General features: G+C 41.9%; 1 long non-coding RNA gene across 1 annotated transcript; it reads left to right on the plus strand.

Moving 5' to 3' along the window:
• The first annotated feature begins 690 nt into the window (after positions 1 to 690).
• Positions 691 to 24,299, plus strand: LOC133646333 (uncharacterized). Its single transcript, XR_009825272.1, has 4 exons — positions 691 to 809; positions 22,363 to 22,701; positions 23,817 to 23,976; positions 24,069 to 24,299. It is a non-coding gene; the product is annotated as an uncharacterized LOC133646333 (long non-coding RNA).
• The last annotated feature ends 1,303 nt before the right edge of the window (positions 24,300 to 25,602 follow it).

Here is a 25,602-nt window from a genome sequence, read left to right on the forward strand (position 1 = left end):
ATGAGGAACGTTACAGTGAAGGACTTGAGAGGCAGTGATGGACGTATCTTTTTTCGCTCTGACCGTAACTTAGGTACAAGCTGGCTCATTGGATTCCACACTCTCCTTTTTCTATTGTGGATCACGGATTTGTATTTTAAACCACCTCGGATAGTATATCCTCTTGAAAATGAGAGTCGAGCAGGCGAAATGGACATTAAAAGTGACTTTTATCTCCACGACAATACATCGGTGACACACTTAGCTACTGAGCTAACGTGATAGCATCGTTCTCAAATGAAGATAGAAACAAAAGAAACAAACCCCTGACTGGAAGGATAGACAGAAGATCAACAATACTATTAAACCATGTACATGTAACTACACGGTTACATCAACAGCCGTGCTCACCTGCGTTTCAGCGATCGACGGTGCGACGAAGGACACCCATCATCGACGAACCTCTGTAGCATGAGCTAACGTGATAGCATCTGTCTCAAATGCAGATAGAAACAAAATAAATAAATCCCTGACTGGAAGGATAGACATAAGATCAACAATACTATTAAACCATGGACATGTAACTACACGGTTAAAAATTCTCAGCCTGGTAAGGCTTAATAATGCTGTTGCTAACGACGCTAAGGCTAATTTAGCAACTTAGCAACCGGACCTCACAGAACTATGATAAAAACATTAGCGCTCCACCTACGCCAGCCAGCCCTCATCTTCCCATCAACAACCGACTCACCTGCATTCCAGCGATCAACGGCGCGACGAAGGACTTCATCCGTGGGTTTGGCGGCAAGCATCGGCTAGGCGTCTGCTAAGTAAGTAGTCCTTGTTGTGTTGCTGTAAGTATTGTACTTAGCCGCTAATACACCGATCGATCCCACCTACAACGTTCTTCTTTGCAGCCTCCATTGTTCATTAAACAAATTGCAAAAGATTCACCAACACAGATGTCCAGAATACTGTGGAATTTTGTCGAAGAAAACTAGAGGTTTTTGTATCGGGTCAGATGGGGTACAACCACTTCCGTGGATTTTGTGACGTCACACGCATAAATCATATCCAAAGGAGTTTTTCAACCGGAAGTGTGGCGGGAATTTTAAAATTGCACTTTATAAGTTAACCCGGCCGTATTGGCATGTGTTGCAATGTTAAGATTTCATCATTGATATATAAACTATCAGACTGCGTGGTCGGTAGTAGTGGCTTTCAGTAGGCCTTTAGTGTTGTACGTGCATACAAATGTTTTAAATTACATTTTTCTATAAGGTTATATTTCTCCTCTTTTGTTGAGAAGAATTGTTGTATATTCTTGGGTAACAAATTGTAGTTTACTTTGTGTATAATTTTAGCTGTTTGCGAATTCAGTATGTCGTGAAATTTCAGTATTTTAGATTCAATAAATAAAGTGTTTATATGTTCTCTATATCCAACATTATGTATTATTCTAACTGATCTTTTTGGTAACACCGTTAATGAATGAAGTGTACTTTTGTAGTTATTTCCCCATATTTCTGCACAACAACTCAGATATGGTAACACTAGCAAACAGTAGAGACTAAGGAGTTATTTTTGGTCCAATGTATGTTGAGTTTTATTCATTATTGACGTCTTTCGTGCTACTTTATGTTGTACATTTTTTACATGAGATTTCCAGTTCATTTTGTCATCAATCATTATACCTAGAAATGTGGTTTCATTTACTCTTTCAATTTCTATTAAATGTGTGTTTTAATGCTTATGTGCATGTTTAATTTTGATAGAATCAAATATAAATTTAACAAGTTAATGTTATGTTTTAATTGTATACGCACATTACTTCAGAATGATTCTCAACATTATAGCGTTAGTCCCTTTAGCTTCAGTGAACAAAGAGGTGCAGCGTGTGTGTGTGTGTGTGTGTGTGTGTGTGTGTGTGTGTGTGTGTGCGCGGGCGTGTGTGTCCTTCCTGTCTCTGTGTTGTCGCACCTGTGCTCTCTGTCATGATGTTATCATATCTTAAACACCTGCTCCACTGTCTAAGGTCACCAACTACACAAAACAGCCGGCCATCAGAAAATTGTTGTGTGTTTTATGTGTGTATTATACGTGGGTGTGTTTGTATAAATAGAAAGTCGAGTTTTCTCTCCCTGCAGTCATTTAGGTAACATCGCGTCCCTCACAAGGTGTCAGTTGAAGTCGAAAATTGAAACAAAGCCATATCGCTTGATTTGTTGTGTTTGCTAGTATGTACTAGGGTTGTAAGGTATACCGGTATTAGTATAGTACCGTGATACTAATGAATCATATTTGGTACTATACCGCCTCTGAAACGTATCGGTCCCGCACACCCCCCCGCCCGCGTCGAAGTCACGTCGTGACATTGCTGGTTTACAAGCAGACGATCATGTTCGGGAGCACATAATCACGGAGTACTTACAAGCAGACACAGTGTGTTGACAAAAAGGGGAGAACGGACGCATTTTGGCTTAAAAACTAATGATAAAGGTGAAGCTATAACACTGAAACGCCCTCAGGAAGAGGTGCTTTAAGACAGTGGTCCCCAACCACACAATAAAATAAAAAAATAAAAAAACAATTTATATTTTTTTAATGTTTTTATTAAATCAACATAAAAAACACAATAGACTGTATATATTATATATCAATATAGATCAATACAGTCTGCAGGGATACAGTCCGTAAGCACACATGATTGTATTGCTTTATGACAAAAAATAAAATAAAAAATAAAAAATACCCGTGGGACAAATTTTCAAGCGTTGACTGGTCCGCAGCTACAAAAAGGTTGGGGACCACTGCTCTATATAACAGAAGTGCGCTGCTATTTTTAAAAAAAAGTAGTGAAAAATCATCAAACGTATCAGACAGTTGTGCAACGTTGTTTTTAGGAATCGTAAGTCAAAGATCCTCTAATTGACAGCGCCACTTTGCTGTTTTTAAGGACCTTTTCTTCAAACACACAAGTCAAATATCCTTTATATAACAGAAGTGCGCTGCTGTTTTTTTTTTAAAAGTAGTGAAAGATCATCAAACGTATTTGACAGTTGTGCAATGTTGTTTTTAGGAATCGCAAGTCAAAGATCCTCTATATCAGTGGTCCCCAACCACCGGGCCGCACAAGAAAAAAATAAAAAATAATATATATAGTATATGTTATAAATTCCCTTTGTCAGAAGATTAAGAGAAAGTTCCCTATTTAATATGATAATTGTTGAATATAATTGACTATATTATTGTTGACGTAAACAAGCTATTATTGTAGTCGTGCACCTTTAAGTTACATCTGTTTTGAGTCAGGCAGTTTACCGGGCAGCTATGTTTACTTTTCCGGTGTCCTTCGGGCAATGTGTTGAACAGTGTGTGTATGTGAGAGTGTGCTTAGCTGCTGCTGCTACAAAGCAATATATAAAGAAGAAGTTAAAAAGTAAAACGGTGTCCTTATTCCCTAACCGGAGTACGCTCACGGGTGAAGAGTCCCAGCACAACAACAACAACATCAGTTTAAACATATAGTTCTTTAATATTGGTCCTTCGAGCCGGATGATCTTCACTCGCGACGGAGAAATGGACGCAGCGCTAACAACAGCGGCAGACGGCGGCGCACTCGGAGCAAGACAGCGACAGCTTCCAACTCGGCTAGAAAGCTACCAGGTTAGCCTCCCACAGTCCCTCATTCCTCACGGTGCCCGCGCGGAGGACCGAGGAGAGAGCGTTGGCGCCCAGCAGCTGCAGTCACTCAGCCTACAGACCGAGTCTGTGTGCAGGGAGGACCAGCCGCACGGAGCGCACGCTATCCCCGATCGACCGTTTTCGGCGGGAGCGGCCGACAAGGTGAGCGAGTGGAACATGGCGATACATGCTAGAGACTTGCCCAGCCAGCTCACACGCCATATGAGCCAACCATCGGCGGCGCCCGCGAGGCGGAGCTATCAAAGCAGGCAGGGTTCTCCTGTCCTACGGCCACCAGCTAATCTCAATATGAGCGTCCCAACATATCAATCACCCTGGCTAAACTGTCCAGTAGTTCACAGCACCCCTCTGTCACAGCCATCCAGCCTCCATCTTGGATCATCTAGGCTGCTTCAGCATGAGCCACACCTGTCTACACTGCCACATACCATCTCTACAGCACTAGAGCTTCAAGCAGCAAAGACTCCTACACCAGGTGGTAGACAGGAGAACTACACACTGACGCAGTCTCTGCCTTCAACTGTGACATCGGCATGGGCACCGCCTCCCCTCACTACGCTGAATGTTTCTATGCTGCAGCCTACACCTCAAGCTTCACAAGTAGCGAGTTATGCCAGCCCACAGACATCAGTTACATCAGGCTACCTGTCTAACCAGCCTACCACAGTGATGATTAACAATGTACAGGACAGAGTGCCACCAGCTGCACAACTGCAATACCTGCCCATGCAGACAACACCAGTAAATCCAGCACCAGTGCAGCAATACACCCCACTCCCGTCCGCACGGCCAGTGTGGCAATACACCCCACTCCCGTCTGCACAGCCCGTGCAGCAACACGCTCCACTGTTTGCACAACCAGCCTATCAACCCCCACAGATAGCAACAGCGCCATATTCTGCACCACAGCTACCTGTTGCGGCTGGCACTAAGCCAGTTATCAATCCATCGCCCTACAGCGCTGCCTCTCCCCTGGGGACTGTCTACCAGCCTCCATCAACCATCGCTACACAGCCATTACACCAGTCACCACTGCCAACGCAGAACCAACAGCTGCAACTCTACAGCCTGTGTATCCGCCATCAACTCAGCCAGTATATCAACTGGTGTCTCCCCCTGCTGGTTTCACCCTGCAACAGCCCCCATCAACTCAACAGGTTCAGTACAGCCCCCAGTCTCAGTATACGCCACTGCAGGTACCTTACACTACCCAGTCCCCCAGACAGCCTGTTCCAATACCTGAACTGCCTAAGTTGGTGCATGACAGTGAGAGAGAGTTTGCTGATTTAAAAATGGCGTTAGATCACCTGCTCAATCCACACACTGAACTTTCTGAACATTACAAATACTGTGTGCTTATGGAACACTTGATCCTGGATGAAGCTAAGCTAATAGCTCAGTCACACAGACATTATGTACAGCCCTACACCGCCGCCATGCAGGCTTTGCAGAGACAGTACGGGCAGCCACATCAGTTGGCACAAAGTGAGCTTGCAGCCATCCTGAACTCTCCTGATGTCAAATCAGGAGACCCCAAAGCTTTCCAGAGCTTCGCCCTCAACGTTGACTTGCTGGTGGGAATGCTAACCTCATTGGAAGGGCCTAATGGGATGGAAGTGATGTCTACTGGCCATGTTGACCGGCTACTTAGCAAACTCCCTAGACACATGAGAGACAATTTTGTGGAGCATCTGCAGGTTCAGGGGCGCCTCAGCACCAGCAGCCTAAATCCATACAACCTCAGAGACCTCGCAGAGTGGCTCAAGGTGAAGGCAGAAGCTCAGAGACTGTCCGCAAAAATGGCACAGCGCCATCGAGCTGAAGGAGCACCGCCTGCCAATCAAGACAGACCTGTTCCTTCTCCCCGGCCTCGGACTCGGCCTGTTTCTGTGTATCACGGCGCAGACCAGCCCAAATCAGCCGAAACGACCTGGCCAGCAGCTAAGCAACAAAGGTTTAAAAGGATGTGTCTCTTCTGCAAGAGTACAGAGCACTACTTGTCGTAGTGTCCAGACATTATTCAATGCTCAACACAGGAAATTGAGAAGTGGATAGCAGGCGGAAAGCGCTGTCGTAACTGTGGCCGTACTAACCACGATGAAGAGAGCTGAACATTAAAGAAACCTTGCAGTGAGTGTCAGGAGATCCACCTGAGAGTGCTGCACGACATCACCAGGCCGGGCCCCCAAATCTTCCTCATCACACCCAAAGACTGCACCTCAGCGGCTAACTTGATGCAGGGAGGGAAAGTATACCTCAAGGTGGTGCCAATCATCATCAGTCATGGGACCAGATCACTGCAGACCTATGCAATCCTCGATGATGGAGCTGAACGCACCAGAATACTCCCAGCTGCAGTTCGAGACCTGAAGCTCAGGGGCAGAGCAGAGTCCCTCACCCTGCGGACTGTTCGTCAGGATGTGGTTCACCTCACTGGAGCATCAGTTGACTTTCATGTAGCTTCTCCAGCATCACCATCACAGCAGCATTTGGTTGAGAGGGCCTACACAGCAGGTCGACTCACCCTGACAGAGCAATCCTATCCAATAGCAGCGCTCCAGAGACGCTACCATCACCTGAGAGGATTACAACTGCAGAGCTTCAATAAGGTGCAACCACTGCTGCTCCTTGGTGCAGATTACACTCACCTGATCACTGCTACGGAACCTGTGAGGTTTGGCCCAAAGGGAGGACCCGTAGCTATCCATACAGCACTTGGCTGGACGCTCCAAGGCCCAGATGGTTCCCAGTCCCCCGCTGCATCATGCTACTACACCGCCTTCAAGCCTACACCAGATGACATCTACCAACAAGTCGAACGCCTCTGGCAGCTTGATGTGCTCCCATTCTGTAGCGAGCGGCTAGCAGTGCGGTCTCGCCTGGACCAGGAAGCGGTGAGCGTCTTGGAAGCACGCACTAAGAGAGTGAAGGTTGGTGACACACTTCGCTACACTACACCCCTGCTCTGGATAAAAGGTGCACCACCACTAAAAGCAGATGTTGAAGCAGTGATGCCAAAGCTACGCAGTACAGAGAGACGACTGCTTAAAGACACTGTCAAAGCTAAAATATATGAAGCAGAGATCCAGAAGCTTATAGATGGTGGGTGTGTCACAAAGCTCCAGGAGGGAGAGGGAAACAGCTCCAGAGAGTCATGGTTCATACCTCATCACCTCTTCCATCATAATGGCAAACATCGCCTTGTCTTTGACTGCTCCTTTAATCATGGTGGTCTCTCTCTCAATGAGCAGCTTCTCCCAGGTCCAACCCTCGGCCCATCTCTCATCGGGGTCCTCCTGCGGTTCCGCCAGCACGCTGTCGCCATCAGTGGAGATATCCGAGCCATGTTCCACCAAGTTCGGCTCCTACCGGAGGACCAGCCGTTGCTGAGGTTTGTTTGGAGAAACCTGCAAAGGGAGAAACCGCCTGACGTATACCAATGGCAGGTCTTGCCATTTGGTACCACAAGCAGCCTGTGTTGTGCAACATTTGCCCTGCAAAAACATGTCAAAGAATGTGCTGCAGGAAATGAAGACATCCTGCAGTCCATCGAACAGTCTTTCTATGTGGACAACTGTCTGCAGAGCCTGTCAACGACTGAGTCAGCCAAGCTCCTGGTGGACAAGATGCGACGATGTCTGGCCTCAGGAGGATTTTAGATTTGACAGTGGGCAAGTAACTTCTCATGTGTTGTCTCCCACTTGCCTTCCAGTGCCCGATCTGAAAGCACAGAGCTGTGGTTGGCTGAGAAGAACAACGATCCACAGGAGCCGGCCCTTGGTCTGCGGTGGTATCGTCCATCTGATCGGCTTGGTTTCAAGGCAAAGTCTCCAGAGAGTGAGACCCCTACCATGCGGTACATCTATAAGGTGCTCGCCCGCCAGTATGATCCGATCGGGATCATTATCCCGTCCACTACACGGGCCAAGATTCTTGTCCAGAGACTGTGGGCAAAGAAGAGGAGCTGGGACGACCCGAATCTCCCTCCTGACATCCTCCAGGCCTGGTCCAGCTGGGAGAGAGAACTCCCCGAGCTGGCCAACATCTCCATCCCTCGAACCTATGCACCATTGGAGCTTGCTACCGACACCACAGAGTACACTCTCCACGTCTTCTGTGACTCCTCTGAGCAAGCCTACGGGTCAGTGGCATATCTCACCACAAGAACTAATGACACTGTCTATGTCTCATTTGTGATGGCAAGGTCTAGAGTGGCCCCAAAACGCCAGCAGTCAATACCACGGTTGGAGCTCTGTGCAGCGCTGACAGGAGCCCAGCTGTCCTCCCTCCTTCACAAAGAGCTCACCTTGTGTATTGCCCAGACCTTCTTATGGACTGACTCCACAACAGTTCTCACCTGGCTGACATCTCAGTCGTGCAGGTTCAAGGTTTTCGTGGGAACAAGGGTTTCTGAGATACAGGAGCTGACTGCCTCACACACCTGGAGGTATGTGGATACAGCTAACAATCCGGCCGACGATCTCACCCGTGGCAAGACATTAGCTGAGCTGGCTGCGCCAAATCGTTGGATCCAGGGACCAGCATTCCTTCGCCGTCCACCGGATGAATGGCCATCATGTCCTAGCATCACAGAGCCAGAGGACCGTGGTGAGTTAAAACACAGTGTTTTTTGTGCTCTCACACAGACCAGCTCACCACCCAAGATACCAGATCTCACCCGGTTCAGCAGCTGGAGAGAGTTGGTCAAGGCCACGCAACAGTCTCTTCATGGGGCGGCAGCCGACCCTGTTTCACCTCTGTGTGACCTAAGAGATGCTGAAGTCCACCTGCTCAAAACCAGCCAAACAGACTGCTTCTCTGAAGAAATCAGATGCCTCAGAGCCGGCAAGCCTGCGCCACCCAGCAGCAGGCTGAGTACGCTCGCCCCAGAATTAGACCCGACATTGGGTCTTATACGGGTTGGAGGACGCCTGCGCCGTTTAGAGAGCTCTAGCCCCACTGACATTCACCCAATACTGTTGGATCCCCGTCATGCAGTCACCACACTCCTCATTAAAGAGATGGATGCTCAGCTACACCACCCTGGACCTGATAGGGTGTTTGCAGAGATGAGGCGCTACTACTGGGTTCTGCGAGGAAGGCAGGCTATCAAGAAGTATCAGAGAGCTTGCACTGGTTGCATGAAGTGGAGAGGGAAGCCAGTGGTGCCGAGGATGGCAGACCTGCCCTCAGCCCGTCTGCGGCTGCTAAAAGCCTCCATTCTTCTCAACAGGAGTGGACTGCTTCGGGCCGTACATGGTCAAGGCTGGGAGGCGAAGTGAAATGCGCTGGGGTATCATTTTCAAATGTCTCACGACGAGATGTATACATCTGGATCTACTCACCAGCCTCGACACAGATGCTTTCCTCCTCGCACTGAGACGGTTCATCGCACGGAGAGGCACTCCCTTTGAGGTCCTCTCCGATCAGGGGACTAACTTCCGAGGAGCAGATAAGGAGCTGAAGGAGGCTTTTGCAGCAATGGAATCACAGTTGCAGGAGCGGCTTGCAGAAAAACAGATTAAGTGCCGTCTCAACCCACCAGCATCTCCCCACTTTGGTGGTGTCTGGGAGCGTGAGATTCAATCAGTCAAGAAATCCCTGCAAGTGGTCATCGGTGCACAAGTGCTCCAAGAAGAGGTTCTGCTCACACTCCTCATCGAAGTGGAAGGCATCCTCAATGCCAAGCCTTTAGGATATGTATCCTCGGATGTGGCCGATCCAGACCCAGTGACGCCCAGCATGTTGTTGATGGGGCGGCAGGATGCCTCTCTTCCACAAGTTGCCTATGCTCCTGACACCCTCCACAGGAGGCGCTGGCGTCATTGCCAGATGATGGCCGACCACTTCTGGACACAGTTCATCAGAAACTACTTGCCCTCTCTTCAAACCCGCCAGAGATGGCGCCAACACACAGATCATCTCCCCCTGGACACAGTTGTGATGATTGTTGATCCTCAGCTTCCACGTGCTCACTGGCCAATGGGCAGGGTGGTGAAGTTAAATGCAAGTGATGATGGATGTATACGGACTGCTAAAGTCAAAGTTGGAGAGAAGACTTACGTGAGACCAGTTGCTCGGCTGGTCCAGCTGTCAGCTCTTCCTGAGGATAATCCTGTTTAAAGGACTGTTGTGGGAATGTATGTTTGTTTCAAAATTGCCATGCTATTTAGGGGGCGGCTGTTATAAATTCCCTTTGTCAGAAGATTAAGAGAAAGTTCCCTATTTAATATGATAATTGTTGAATATAATTGACTATATTATTGTTGACGTAAACAAGCTATTATTGTAGTCATGCACCTTTAAGTTACATCTGTTTTGAGTCAGGCAGTTTACCGGGCAGCTATGTTTACTTTTCCGGGGTCCTTCGGGCAATGTGTTGAACAGTGTGTGTATGTGAGAGTGTGCTTAGCTGCTGCTGCTACAAAGCAATATATAAAGAAGAAGTTAAAAAGTAAAACGGTGTCCTTATTCCCTAACCGGAGTACGCTCACGGGTGAAGAGTCCCAGCACAACAACAACAACATCAGTTTAAACATATCGTTCTTTAATAGTATATATATATTTTTATTTATTTTTTAATATTTTTTTATTAAATCAACATAAAAAACACAAGATACACTTACAATTAGTGCACCAACCCCCCCCAAAAACCCTCCCCCATTCATTCACACTTATTCCCACAAAAGGGTTGTTTCTTTCTGTTATTAATATTTCTGGTTCCTACATTATATATCAATATAGATCAATACAGTCTGCAGGGATACAGTCCGTAAGCACGCATGATTGTATTTTTTAATGACAAAAAAATAAAAAATAAAATATAAAAATAATAATAAGAAGAATTAAATTCCCCCCAAAAATGCAACTTATATATGTTTTTTTTCCCTTCTTTATTATGCATTTTCGGCCGGTGCGACTTATACTCCGGAGCGACTTATACTCCAAAAAATACGGTATGTAAAATTTGACTCCTACCTTGTTTACTTCCCTGAAAACTTCCTTAAAGTTTTTTAATCATTCGGAAATATCAAGCAGCTAAACTGCATAAATAATGGATTTATATATGTGTAAAAATGAATTATATATACATGTTTTATAATGTCCACAAAGACAGTGCGTTGGTTTTATTTGTTGGTTATAGTTAATTTACATCATGAGTGGGGAGAGTTGTTCAGATTGGGGCATATATATTCATGCTGTGCTCAAATCACTAGAAAATAAACTTGTGGTCCTTAGCTAATGATCACATCAATCTCCACATTAGGGCGGTAAAATCTGTCCAATATCATACCAAAGGAATTTGCAGCGATATAAATTTAGGCAAAAACACAACGCATCCCGATCTTGTTAAACTTGTGAAGTTTTGTGTGCCATATTGAAGACTGGGGCAACACCCCTGAACTAGTATTAAAACAATGTCAAATGAAAATGTGTATGTACTCTTGTCGGGGCCCTAAGCAAGCTTTTAGTTCGCTTATGCCTTGAGCCGACTCTGGTTATTGGTTGTAAAAACCAACAAAGATCACTGCAGACGGTCTCATCTGAAAAAGTAAGAAGTGCCTGGCAAATTTGTTTGTTTTGCGGCAACGTGCCTTCAACTGTGAAGAAGTCTCTTTTACTGTGTGTCAACCACTTCGTGGATTCCTCCTTCACAAACCTGGGGCAATATAAAGAACATTTTTCCTTTTTCCTAAAAACAACTTTTATTTGCGAGGCAGTGCCTACAGTGCATGGCAATGGAGGAGTAGGTTTTATATTATGTTATTATGTTAACTATACGGCCTGTAGCTTTGGCCTATTGTTGACAAGCTACAAACTACAGATATGGCTGCCGGGACAGGGCAAGGTTAAGTCAGCGTGAGGGGGGCGGGGTGAGGAAGGGTTCATTTGTATCTAACAACTGCGCCTCTCAAAACGTCTTGTTTCGAGAGACCACAAGGAGGTGTTTTATAAAAAAATCCTAGTGGATGACCTCTTTAATCGAAGACAGCCCTTATAGTTTCCAAATGTTATTGATCAGGTTAACTTGGCTGCATTAGCCACACCTGACAGCCCAATGCACTCTGCACTTGAACACATCTTACTCGACCCAGTAAATAATTGTTTAACCTGTCAAGCATTTCTTCTAATCTACGTACTGAACAGTGACGTGCGGTGAGGTTCATGGCTGGTGAGGCACTGACTTCATCACAGTCAGATTTACAAACATATGAACCCTAAAGAGTATCTTATTCACCATTTGATTGGCAGCAGTTAACGGATTATGTTTAAAAGCTCATACCAGCATTCTTCCCTGCTTGGCACTCAGCATCAAGGGTTGGAATTGGGGGTTAAATCACCAAAAAGTATTCCCGGGCGCGGCGCCGCTGCTGCCCACTGCTCCCCTCACCTCCCAGGGGGTGAACAAGGGGATGGGTCAAATGCAGAGGACAAATTTCACCACACCTAGTGTGTGTGTGACAATCATTGGTACTTTAACTTAACTTTAACTTTACACATACAAACTGTAGCGCACAAAAAAGCATATTTAATTAAAAAAAACGTTATTATGGTCTTACCTTTACTTATAAGTGCGGGAACAGTGGTGTTCGTGTTGGAGGAGTTGTGAATGAATGAAATATGAAATCCGTGCTGCAGTCTGCAGGTGTACCTAATGTTGTGTCCCTGCACTCGTTCACGGCTCCTCCGGCGCGAGCATTGTTGTTTTTGCACTTTTTGGCTTTTTGTTAAGTGACTTTTTTTGGGTGGATTCGGTCTTGCCTGTGGAGGGTTTGGGTGTGGGCTTTGGTTGGTGTGGCGCTCCCGTCGAGCGGTGCATTCTGCGACGGGGGTGCTTGGCACAAGGAAGCGGGGTTACTGCAAGCCTCCCACAGTGCGTCTTCGCAGCAGTTTTATGATCGCTCAGCACAAGAAATACTTTACACACATACAGTTGTTGACAAAATACACTGTACATTATATACCTCAGCTAACTAAACTATGGAAATGTATAATATAATTCATATAGCAATACGATCTCACTGCACAGCAGGCCAGCAGTTAGCCAAGTCCGCAATCCATGGTGAGGCACAACTGAGTGACGTGCCTCAACTGGCTGCTGATCACCGCACTGTCTCTTCTCAGTATTTGAACGGCAAATGTGAAAATTCAGCGATTTTGAATAAAAATAATCTAAAACTGGTGAAGTTAAATGGAAAATAACTTTATAGTATAATCACTGAATACATATAACAATTTAATCATTTTTTTTTCTTTTTACATTTTTTTTCTTTCCATGATGGCAGGTGAGGCCCCGCCTCACCTGCCTCTAGTGACCGCACGTCACTGGTACTGAAGCTCCAGCCTATCACAATAATTTCTTAAAATGTTTCTGTAGGTTCATGAATGTACAGATCTTGCTGGCTACAAATCAAGTTAGTGTGGAGTTAAAAACTCAGAAGTGTCAGTCAAGTGTCAATCCATGCCCTACATGGTGGAAAACTACATGGTCAAAACCATTGAGAACTACAATTCCCAGAATGCCACGGAAAAACGGCCGCAAAATTACTGATTGAAGGCACCTGAAAAGAAATGGAGGTTCAGTCAGACTCATTCACCAAACAAGCTGCACGCAAGGAAGAACAGCAAGCAGCCACAACCGCAAGATCTACTCTACAAGTTTCTCCAAACACACCAATGGTCGGTGAATATGCATCTCTGTTTCTGTGTTTTGAAAGTTTTACAACCTGATGATTAATTGAAGATCAACTAAAATGGAACCAACAATGCTTCAAGTTGGAAAATAAAAAGTTGATCGATTGGAAATCATGAGTTGTCCGTGGGTCCTTTTGGAGTAGAAGAGTGGAACTTAACAATCAGTGTGATAGAGTAGGTTACTCTGGATGCAAAATGCTGATCTGATATCTTCTTGGGACAAAGACTTCGGTTAGAGAGTAGGGCAGAGAGAGGCTTTCAGGCACTCTTTAATGGTGAAGTTGCACAAATTGGGTGTGTGTGTGGTATATGTGTGAGTGTGTGTGTGGTATTTTAGTCAGGAATGCACCCGATGAATGCACACCATCACCCAAGAGCCCATATTATGCAGAAAACAACTACCGTAATTTCCGGACTATAAGCCGCACCTGACTATAAGCCGCACCAGCTAAATTTAGGGGAAAATCCAGATTGCTCCATATATAAGCCGCACCCGACTAAAAGCCGCAGGGTTTTGATGTGTAATTACCGTAGTATATAGGGGTTCCTGCTACCACGGAGGGGATTGTCGGGACAGAGATGACTGTTTGGGAACGCAAAGCGTCCCATTTATTAACAATAAATCTTTCAATCATTCAATCAAACTTTCACATCTTTGACATGGCGAACAGCATTCGTGCAGAGTACAAATAATACAACGGTGCAAAGTAATACAAAGTGCTCGCCTGTACGTTATCAAAATAACCAGCCTACCGGTATATGAAAAGTCAGTCTTTAATCATTGTGTCATCGTCTTCCTCCTGTGTACTAAAACCACCGAAATCCTCTTTGTCGGTGTCGGAGAAGAACAGGCCGTAAATAAGCCGCACCCTTGTATAAGCCGCAGGGACCAGAACGAGGGGAAAAAGTAGCGGCTTATAGTCCGGAAATTACGGTACAAACAGGAACTGATGTCCCAGACTAGATCGCCAAAATAACAGCACAGGAAACCTAAGATCTTAGAACTGCGTCAGAATAAGATCAAACTAAAACACTTTCTGACAATCGGGTACTAATAAACTGATCTTACCTAACCAAATGATGAGTGAAGCGTTGATCAGTTTGATACGCTGGTTGATGAAATGGCTTCATGAACACAAGGAATGGAGCATCGGAAAACGTAGACTGGGTGCCGACGATGCATTGACTTTGCACCTTTTAAGTTGCTATATTTTACAAACAGTTGCGATAACAATGTCTTCAAATATACATTACAGTGTCAGGAAGCCATGGAGCTTTGGTTCTATCCAGTTTGTGATGACTCTGCTCTAATGTCTCCAAATAGAACACTTTTGGAACGCCTGATCGCCTTTGCTTATGAGTGCTCGCAAGATTTTTGTGGTACTAGCTGCCTCTCTGCTAGTTGTTGTGCTTTATGTTACGAGCAAAATTTCCGGTTACGAGCCTCTTCACCGCTAGTTGGCGTAGTGAATGTCACAGTGAAACCCGTATGATCTGACCAGAACATCCTGTGTCTATGTCCTGTGTACAGGTAAAGATTCCATCTAATATACCAAAAATATTGTCTGATTACAAGAAAATGTGTCCTGTTGTCCTGTGACATATTTGCTAGTATTAGCTATTAGCTAGCAAGACATAACTTTTGTTATTCCAACCACGGGAATGAAGAAAATAAGGACCTGATCGACTGGAGTTTTGCGTGTATTAAAACATGTGCCATTATTATTATTATTATTATTATTATTATTATTATTATTTAATTGTTGTATTTGTAGATATTACTTTGTTGTTTTTTTTGCTGTTACTTTCTTTTCGGGGGAGTGGTGGGTGGTATGGTTGGGATATAAACAAAAAACATTTGGACATTTAGGGCAGACAACAGATATAAGATGTATGTGAATATGATGTAATGGATAGGAATGTCTGATGCTGGATGTCAATAAAAATAAAATTTAAAAATTTAAAAAAAAACACGTGCCAACCTGATAAAAGCTGATCGACTAAGCTTGTGCGCAGAGGACCTCGTCTCCTCAATGATCAAAATTGAGAGCGCAATCAATTTACCACGTTTGTCTTCTTGTATATTCTGATTATCAGAACACCCACAATAGTAGGAGGAAGAGCTGCAGATATAAGCATTTAGCATTTACCAAACCTGGCTGCTGTTTTGCGTTCATATTTAGCACGTCTTGAATGTGCGTATGTAGCGGTCTCTGCGTTGCAAATTCACGACCATCCGATTGAGAAGAGACATGTGCTACCCACTACGCTAAAAGCCTGAGCTGCTAACCCAGCGGCTAGCACACTAATCGACCCTGTCAGGGAGTGAGGTTTACCAACGTACATCTGGCGCAGCCACTCCAGCAGTCCCTCATTATACGTGCAAACTGGCACAGTTACGCATAAATGGCCTTCTACGTTCAGAAGGAGGAAACTCTCTGTAATCGTATAGACAATCTACATATTATACATACTATTATAATATATCATATATAATTTAAACATTCCCCTTTGGTGTGCTTAGAAATAGGTCTTGTTGTCTATATTGTGATTCTATATTGCAGAAAGGGTGGTTTAGGTTATAGATGTGTGATGCATGTTTAACAACATTGCAAAACACCATAGGTTGGAAAGTATGATAACATGAATGTGGCGGGAAAGGAGCATGTCCATGGCGACAGCCGGTATACATGCAAAACCTTAATTTATATAGGGCAGTCTGAACCCCTTTTGCACTTGTTTTCAATTGTCATCAATTGCAATTGAAAATAGTATACACAATTTTATAGTTTGCATATGCAAAACCTAGTAATCAGTACCTCATCCGCCAAAAAACCCTACAAACCATTGGGACATGACAAAAAAATGTAAGGTCAAAAACGCTCTTAGTATTTTAGGTGAGAGACATTTCCAAATAGTATTAGTGGGGAAATGGCAACACCTTAAGAAATGTTTACAAAAAAAACACCACAAAAATAAAATTGTAGTCAATATTTCAGAAAAAACTCCACCAATACAGTAAAATTGGTATACATTTTAATTATTCTAATCCAAATCATATCTGATAACTGCTACCAGTAATTGTTCCCCAAACAATAATAATAATAAAAACCTTTTTTTTTTAAATAAGATTATGATCCAGTCTTTTGAACAGCTTTATGAAAAGAACAAGTTCTCAAGATCAAAACGCTCTTGCACTACAAAGTATTTTAGGTGAGAGACATTTCCAAATAGTATTAGTGGGGAAATGGCAACACCTTATGAAATGTTTACAAAAAAAACACCACAAAAATAAAATTGTAGTCAATATTTCAGAAAAAACTCCACCAATACGGTAAACTTGGTATACATTTTAATTATTCTAATCCAAATCATATCTGATAACTGCTACCAGTAATTGTTCCCCAAACAATAATAATAATAAAAACCTTTTTTTTTTAAATAAGATTATGAGCCAGTCTTTTGAACAGCTTTATGAAAAGAACAAGTTCTCAAGATCAAAACGCTCTTGCACTACAAAGTCTTTTAGGTGAGAGACATTTCCAAATAGTATTAGTGGGGAAATGGCAACACCTTAAGAAATGTTTACAAAAAAAACACCACAAAAATAAAATTGTAGTCAATATTTCAGAAAAAACTCCACCAATACAGTAAAATTGGTATACATTTTAATTATTCTAATCCAAATCATATCTGATAACTGCTACCAGTAATTGTTCCCCAAACAATAATAATAATAAAAACCTTTTTTTTTTAAATAAGATTATGATCCAGTCTTTTGAACAGCTTTATGAAAAGAACAAGTTCTCAAGATCAAAACGCTCTTGCACTACAAAGTATTTTAGGTGAGAGACATTTCCAAATAGTATTAGTGGGGAAATGGCAACACCTTATGAAATGTTTACAAAAAAAACACCACAAAAATAAAATTGTAGTCAATATTTCAGAAAAAACTCCACCAATACGGTAAACTTGGTATACATTTTAATTATTCTAATCCAAATCATATCTGATAACTGCTACCAGTAATTGTTCCCCAAACAATAATAATAATAAAAACCTTTTTTTTAAAAAAATAAGATTATGAGCCAGTCTTTTGAACAGCTTTATGAAAAGAACAAGTTCTCAAGATCAAAACGCTCTTGCACTACAAAGTCTTTTAGGTGAGAGACATTTCCAAATAGTATTAGTGGGGAAATGGCAACACCTTATGAAATGTTTTCAATAAAAACACCACAAAAATTAAATTGTAGTCAATATTTCAGAAAAAAATCCACCAATAGAATAAAATTGGTATACACTTAATTATTCTAATCCACATCCTATCTGCTAACTTCTACTAGTGATTGTTCCCTCAACAATAATAATACAAAAATAAAATAAATTAAAAAATATGATTATGAGCTAATATTTTGAACAGCTTTATGAAAAGAACAAGTTCTCAAGATCAGGCTCCATTCAAAGAACCATAAATTAATCTCTGTAATCTACCTGTGGCAGCATAGAAGAAAGATTTGTAAAAGTTTCACTTTTGCATCCTGTTGCCCATAACTATGGTGTGCTCAGGGACCCTTGATCGATGTTTAAAATTTTTAAATATGATTATTTGAATTTTATTTTGGCAGTGGTGGGTCGTGCATTTCACACACTTCCTGCTCCCTCACAAGTGGAGATTGGATTGGATCCAATCACGTTCAAGGTTTCAACGTGGAGCAACCTAGAAGGGCTACTGTCAACAATTTGTGATCTGATTGGCTATCGCAATTGTCTATCAACTGTATGTGCTCCATTCGTTGATTCAGAGGGCCTCGGCAGATTTTATACAGTGCTAGCAACAAGCTAGTTAAATTGTGATTGGATAAAAGCTCTAACGTAAAAACAGCAACACTGGAGCCTAATCTGACATGAAGAGAATATGATGAATAATTGTATATATTTAGGAAAACTAAATTATCTATTTATGAACATAACTTATGTTAGGCCAACAGAGAAGGCCTTGTTGGCCCTGACAGCCCACCTTTGTATTTTGACCACTTTATATTTAATGTTTGGCACTTTTTTGTATAAAAAAATAAAAATAAAATAAGAACTTATTTATATATATACATATATATATTTTTCATAGGGTTATCAAGATATGTTCTACTCTTCATATGTTAATCTGATTTTTTAAAGTAAAAAAAAAAAAGAAAAAATAAGGATTTTAAAAGGTGGTTTCAACCTATTGCATGCAACATGTCACAACCTGTCATGCTGGTCTCACTCATTCTTGTACTTCCTTATTTTCTGTGTTTGTTTCCTTCTCCAGCATACTCACTTCCTGTTTGGCTCAACTACTCTGGCCTGAGCGTTGTCTCCCTTACCTGCCCCTGACTAGCGATCAAGAGACTCACCTGCTTCTGATCGCTAATCAGAGAGCTATATATGCTAGACCTCGCCTTCCAGTCGGGGCTTGATTGTTTTGCTGCAAGTGTTATACTGCTTGTGTTGCATGAAAATAATTGAATGTAATTGTTACCTTTGTTTCTAATAGCTTTGCATTGCTTATCAAGCGTGCTTATGCTTTTGTGCAAATCCCTGATGCGCTACTGGTGAGAGTTAAAGACTCTTACTGGCACGTCGCCTCCAATCTCTGCATCTTGGGGTCACAAACATCGCAGCGATGTGTGTACATGATATAATAATTCGTTTTTTAGTGCATGTAAACATAGCAAGTGTGTGTGTCTGTTGGGCAGCGACGTTGGGTTTATGGTGGGATAGGTGGGCCTTCAGGAGTTGTGTGTACGAGCATAGCGCAGGATTTGAATTTTTTCTTTTGAGATTTTTGGTGTGTGTCTGCATGTGTGTATTGACTTTGCACAAGAATGCAGACCATACCTGCCTAAATGTAATTTCATGCTCAACTTTCCACACTATTTTTACACAGCCTTACTAGGAAAACGTCTACTATACAAGATATATAAATGATGAAAATGTCTGGTGTGCGGTACACAACCTATATATATATATATTTTTTTTTTAAATTGTATTTATTTTTTAAAACATTTTTTATTTAATTTTTTAATTTTTTTTACCAGTCATTTCAACAAAATTATACACAATAATACCATAATAATTAAATTCAAATTCCAAAACCAAACCCGGCCTAGCATCATTCAGAATAGCAATCAACAGAGCAATTGAGAGGACACACAAACATGACACAAAACAATCCACAAGTAGTCAAACAAAAATGAATAATACCAACAACAGTATCAATATTAATAACAATTCCAACATAGCAGTGATTAGAAAACCCTCATTGACATTATCATTACAGCCATTTATTTAAAAAAAATAAAAACATTTAAAAAATGAACAATAGTGTCACAGTGGCTTACACTTGTATCACATCTCATAAGCTTGACAACACACTGTGTCCAATATTTTCCACAAAGATAAAATAAGTCATATTTTAGGTTCATTTAATTGTCAAAACAAATTTAAATAATAAATCCCATATTCCAAAATATGACTCATTATTATCTAAACTAAATGCAGTTTTTTTCTACTGATATCATCTCCATAGCTTGTGTGTACCAGTCAGTATGAGTTGGACTATCAACATGTATCCATTTTTTTTAGTATTACCCTTTTTGTTATGATGCATATTGAAAGAAATGCATTTCTACTCTTTGAGGACACGTTACTAAATTGATGCAGATCACCAAGAGTACAACGCAGCCAATATTGAGCCAAAAGTAGTTATCAGTTAATTAACTCATGAGCCGCAGTACCTGAGCAATGAGAGCAACACAAACACAACAAAAAAGAAAAATGTGAAGGGAATTATATTTATATATCACTTTTCTCAAACCCAATATCTAAGTTACATTCAAACCAGCGTGGGTGGCACTGGGAGCAGGTGGGTAAAGTGTCTTGCCCAAGGACACAACGGCAGTGACTAGGACCTGGAACCCTCAAGTTGCTGGCACGACCACTCTACCAACCGAGTTATACCGCCCCTGTGGTGTCTGTGGTAAAGGTTGCTGAATAGACTGCAGGACATCACTTGCACTGGCTGCATTACTATGTGGGAAAATTGCATGACAATGTCGTGCCTGTTGGTGATTTTGCAACGCTTTCTTTTTTTGCTTAATGACAAACATGGAAGCTTTTCCAATTAAAGACAATTCCGGCTCTTCAAGCCATAACAAGAATTCTTACAAGAGCTTCCACCAAAAGGAAGACATTTCACGCACCGGGAGCCTTTTGATAGTTGCTCTCTCTCTCTCTCTCTCTCCCCCTCTCTCTCGCTCTCTCTGTCTGTCTCTTCCCTTTGTGTGCGTAAATCATCTCTTCCCCGCGGCCTGTCTGTGATCATGTTGATGGGAAACAAAGAAATCATCTTGAATGGCACATTAATTTCCTCCCTTCTCCTCCTGCCCTCCGCTTAATGAAATCCCCTCTGCCACAGGGCCTGACGAGCCACACTGGCAAGTCGTCACCAGCCAGTAAATATGTTTACCTTGGAGCGCTACGCTAATCGACTGTTTACTAGGGGGAGGCGGCGAGGGCTGTTACAGACACGGGGCAAGTTTTTTGGGTCCGGGGGCACGTGCTTCTCAGACCAAATGATGGCGGCTTGCAACTCCCAATGCTTAACCCTAGCTATCCTACTATGACAGCCATTTTTTTACAACACAAGGCAAGGCAAGGCAAGGCAACTTTATTTGTATAGCACTTTTCATACACAATGCAGACTCAAAGTGCTTCACAGACAACAAAGTGAAATGAAAGAAAATAAAAGCAAAATTAAAATGCAGACAATAAAAATAAAAACAGTGCAGACGTTAAAAGTTAAAAGATTAAAAGATTTAGCTGAAAGCTAAGGTGAACATAAAAGTTTTCAGTCTAGTTTTAAAAGTAGTCAGAGTTGGGGAAAGTCTGACATCTTCAGGAAGTTTATTCCAGCTATTTGTTGCATAGTGACTGAATGATGCTCTCCCTTGATTTGAGTTTACGGACCGAGGGGGGGGGGTAAGTAAAAAAAACATATTTTTTTTGTGTTTTTTTTGTCATAAAGAAATACAATCATGTGTGCTTACGGACTGTATCCCTGCAGACTGTATTGATTTATATTGATATATAATGTATATATTGTGTTTTTTATGTTGATTTAATAAAAAATGTATTGTGCGGCCGCGGCCCGGTGGTTGGGGACCACTGATCTAGAGGGCTTATATAGTGGGAGCATATCAGTGATATACTTCGGCCCTAGACCATGTAGTGATTTATATGTGAGCAGGAGGATTTTGAAATCAATTCTCTGATCTACAGGGAGCCAATGTAAGGATTTAAGAATTGGTGTAATGTGCTCACATTTTTTGGTCTTTGTTAGAACTCTAGCAGCAGCGTTCTGAACAAGCTGTAACTGCCTGACAGTTTTTTGGGGAAGACCTGCAAGGAGACCATTACAATAGTCTAGCCTACTGGTAATAAAGGCATGTACAAGTTTTTGTAAGTCTTGAGCTGACATGAGCCCTCTAAGTCTTGTTACATTTTTGAGGTGATAGTAGGCCGATTTTGTTACTGATTTGATGTGACTGCCGAAATGTAAATCAGAATCTAAAATAACCCCAAGATTTCTGGCTTTATTTGAGGTTTTCAGGGACAGTGATTGAAGGTGCTGGATGACTTTAAACCTTTCTTTTTTAGCACCAAAAAGCTCCTGAACTTTGGTCTTTCAATTAAAACTCATGCCATAAAAATACCAACATTTTGCTGCTATTCTAAAAGGCTACCATATTTTTTGGGACTATAAGCCGCTACTTTTTTCCTATGCTTTGAACCCTGTGGCTTATAAAACCGTGCGGCTAATTGGTGGGTTTTTCTTCATTAACGGCCATAATGTTTTGTATTAAACAAACTGTTTTCTTACTTTTCATAGACTCTGAAAAGGTGTGTTCCATCCATCCATTTTCTACCGCTTGTCCCTTTCAGGGTCGCGGGGTGCACTGGAGCCTACCTCAGCTGCATTCGGGCGGAAGGCGGGGTACACCCTGGACAAGTCGCCACCTCATTGCAGGGCCAACACAGATAGACAGACAACATTCACATTCACACACTAGGGCCAATTTTTAGTGTTGCCAATCAACCTATCCCCAGGTGCATGTCTTTGGAGGTGGCAGGAAGCCGGAGTACCCGGAGGAAACCCACGCAGTCACGGGGAGAACATGCAAACTCCACACAGAAAGATCCCAAGCCCGGGATTGAACTCAGGACCTTCTTATTGTGAGGCACATGCACTAACCCCTGTTCCCCCCGTGCTGCCCTGAAAAGGTGTGTTATTGTTTATATTATGGTGCCATCCTTTGGACGAAATTGCTCATTGCAGGTGCTGCGGGTTCTTTCTGTTTCGTGCCTTGAACCGAAAGTATATTGCATTTTTTTTACTATTCGTATCAATCAATCAATCAATCAAAGTTTATTTATATAGCCGTAAATCACGAGTGTCTCAAAGGGCTGCACAAGCCACAACGACATCCTCGGCTCAGATCCCACATTGGGGCAAGGAAAAACTCAACCAATTGGCCACAAAAAACAGCAATTGCTAACACACATATTATGACACATGAATACAATGCAAACAAAACAATTATAAAAAGTAAGTTTTGCAGTGTCTTCAGGTGTGTCTAATTTTAGGAACTTTTAATTTATTATTATTTTTTATTATTAATGAATGATTGTATTTGTTTTGCAGTCTGTTGACATGAGCCAAATATTTAACCATCCAGTTATTTGCAGTCTTGGTTACCACGCATCCACAACATGTACATGGTAACCACATTGTTGACACTCTGGACTCAAGTGTTGTATCATTAACTGCAGCTCAAGTTACTCCGACCACAATTAGCGCATCTTCTGATAAGATTGTGGTATGTGACGCCTGGTTCATGTGTGTATGTGACAAGTCCACACAGTGAGGCTAAAGAAATGTTGCAGATGTTAAAGCAATTCCGACGAAAGAGTTACCTATCCGTTGTTTATATTGATACAAACATATAATATAATATATCAGTATATATAATATACTGTACATATATTATGTAAATATTACATATGTTATATTTTATATTGCTACTACGGTACATTTTTAGTCTATTTTATACCTGCATTGTCCTTTCCATCCTTACACTTTCCATACTTTGTAACTGAGCTACTGTGTGGAACAATTTCCCTTGTGGATCATTAAAGTTTGTCTAAGTCTAAGTCCAACTTTACTCTACACATTAGAATGCAGAAGAAACTTAGATGTTTTGTTGAATTGTCTGAGACCCTGCAGAGAGGTTTCTAAAGTTGAACTCCTCAACTGTTGTACAAGGGAAAATATGCCCCTTGAGTCACACTACAACCCAAAAGTTTGAACCATGACGAACAGTTTATGCATGTTACAGTTCATACACCTGCCGCCTCTCACTCTGCTGTGCGTTCTGCGAAGCGCACCTGGGGACACACCCACCTCCTCAACACACCTGACGCTGATGAGAATCCTGCATTAATGAACCAGCGCGTCCTGTGTTCCAGTGCCAGAACGTAGCTACTTGTACTTGTACAGTAAGCCTCTCCCAACTCTCGCTTCTTTGCCCATGTGCTTCCTCGCTCTTTGTGTTTCCCCTCCGCTCACTGTGTCTTGTGTCGTCATCCAGCAGCCCTTCGTCATCCCCTGGTTTCGAGCTGTGTGTCTCGTCTCCCTGGATCCCCTCTGGACTCTTTGCTGCCTTCCTGGATCTCGACCTCACGCCTGCCTTTGGACCACGACGCCTCGCTCCATCCCCTGACCTCCTGCCTGTCCCTGGACCTCCGAGCCTGCCTTGCACTTTCTGGACTTCCGCACCGATCTCAACACACACCATCAACACCACTTGGTAACACTCCTCATATACTTGCTACACATAGTCACACCTCATACATTTGGTTTAAACACACACTTCACATATATTTGTATATTTCAATAAACACGCTGCAAGTCCCTGCCTCCGTGCCATCACCTTCTCCCACTACCATTACATTGCAAAGATCTATGCAAATCTTGATAAACATCAACGATTAAATCAATTCGCCACATAATGGATAAACAGAAGTATTAAATCAGTAAGTCCTATGTATACGTGAGTCAGCCGGTACGAGGGACGTGGACTTAAAACGGGTTGTGCTGTAAATCATACACAACATTGAGGAAGTGGGTGCAGAAATCCCTGAATGTGGAAATATTATTATTATTATTATTATTATGCATTCATATTGAAATCAATGTCTGGACTGTAGCAGGATATGACTATGAACTATGGTTCTATAACTAACCTATTAGGATTATTACGCGAGTTCAAGGGTGACCCAAGTGAGGCCCAGGGGCCATTTGCGGCCCGCAGCTATTTTTTTAACAGCCAACACGTGTAAGAGCAAACCTGTGTAATGTAACAACAAAATGTTGCAAAATTGACACGAATAAGGCAGAGCTGCTATGGAGGCAGTTTTTTACTTTGAAACTGTCATTGCTCAAAAACGTAAAATCTGAAGTTAAGCGTATATATATATATATATATATATATATATATATATATATATATATATATATATATATATATATATATATATATATAATTTTTTATTTTTTATTTTTTTTATTTATTTATTTAAAAAAACATTTTTTTTATTATTATTATTATTATTATTTTATTTTTTATTTTTTTTATTTTAATTTTAGAAACATTTAATGAGTGGGGGGCCTTTTTAAATCCCACCAATAGAAATATGAATTTGTTTTAAAATTATTATTGCTCAAAAAATTATAATAAATCAAGAGCAACGTTGCTGTCAACCATTTACCTATTTAAGCTCCAATTATTTCACATCAAATATTTTACTTTCAACAATTTTGGGGGCGGGTAATATTGCATAGTTTGTGTTTTACCTTTTGGAAAAAAAGATGGTTTTGAGTAAAAAAAAAATAAGCATATCACATGAAAAAAAAAAACTTAAAGGTCAAAGAATAGATCTGAAGTTGATGTATAGCAGGGGTCCCCAAACTAAGGCCCGCCAGCATCCAAAATCCGGCCCACCGAAAGTTTCAAGTTGAAAAAAAAAAATATATATATATATATATAATTTTTTATTTTTTTTTTCTTTCAATTATTATTATTTTTTAAATCTGTCCTTTCTAATCCATTTTCTACCACTTGT

The sequence above is a fragment of the Entelurus aequoreus genome, linkage group LG03 (genome assembly GCF_033978785.1).
Source record: "Entelurus aequoreus isolate RoL-2023_Sb linkage group LG03, RoL_Eaeq_v1.1, whole genome shotgun sequence".
NCBI classification, from domain to species: domain Eukaryota; kingdom Metazoa; phylum Chordata; class Actinopteri; order Syngnathiformes; family Syngnathidae; genus Entelurus; species Entelurus aequoreus.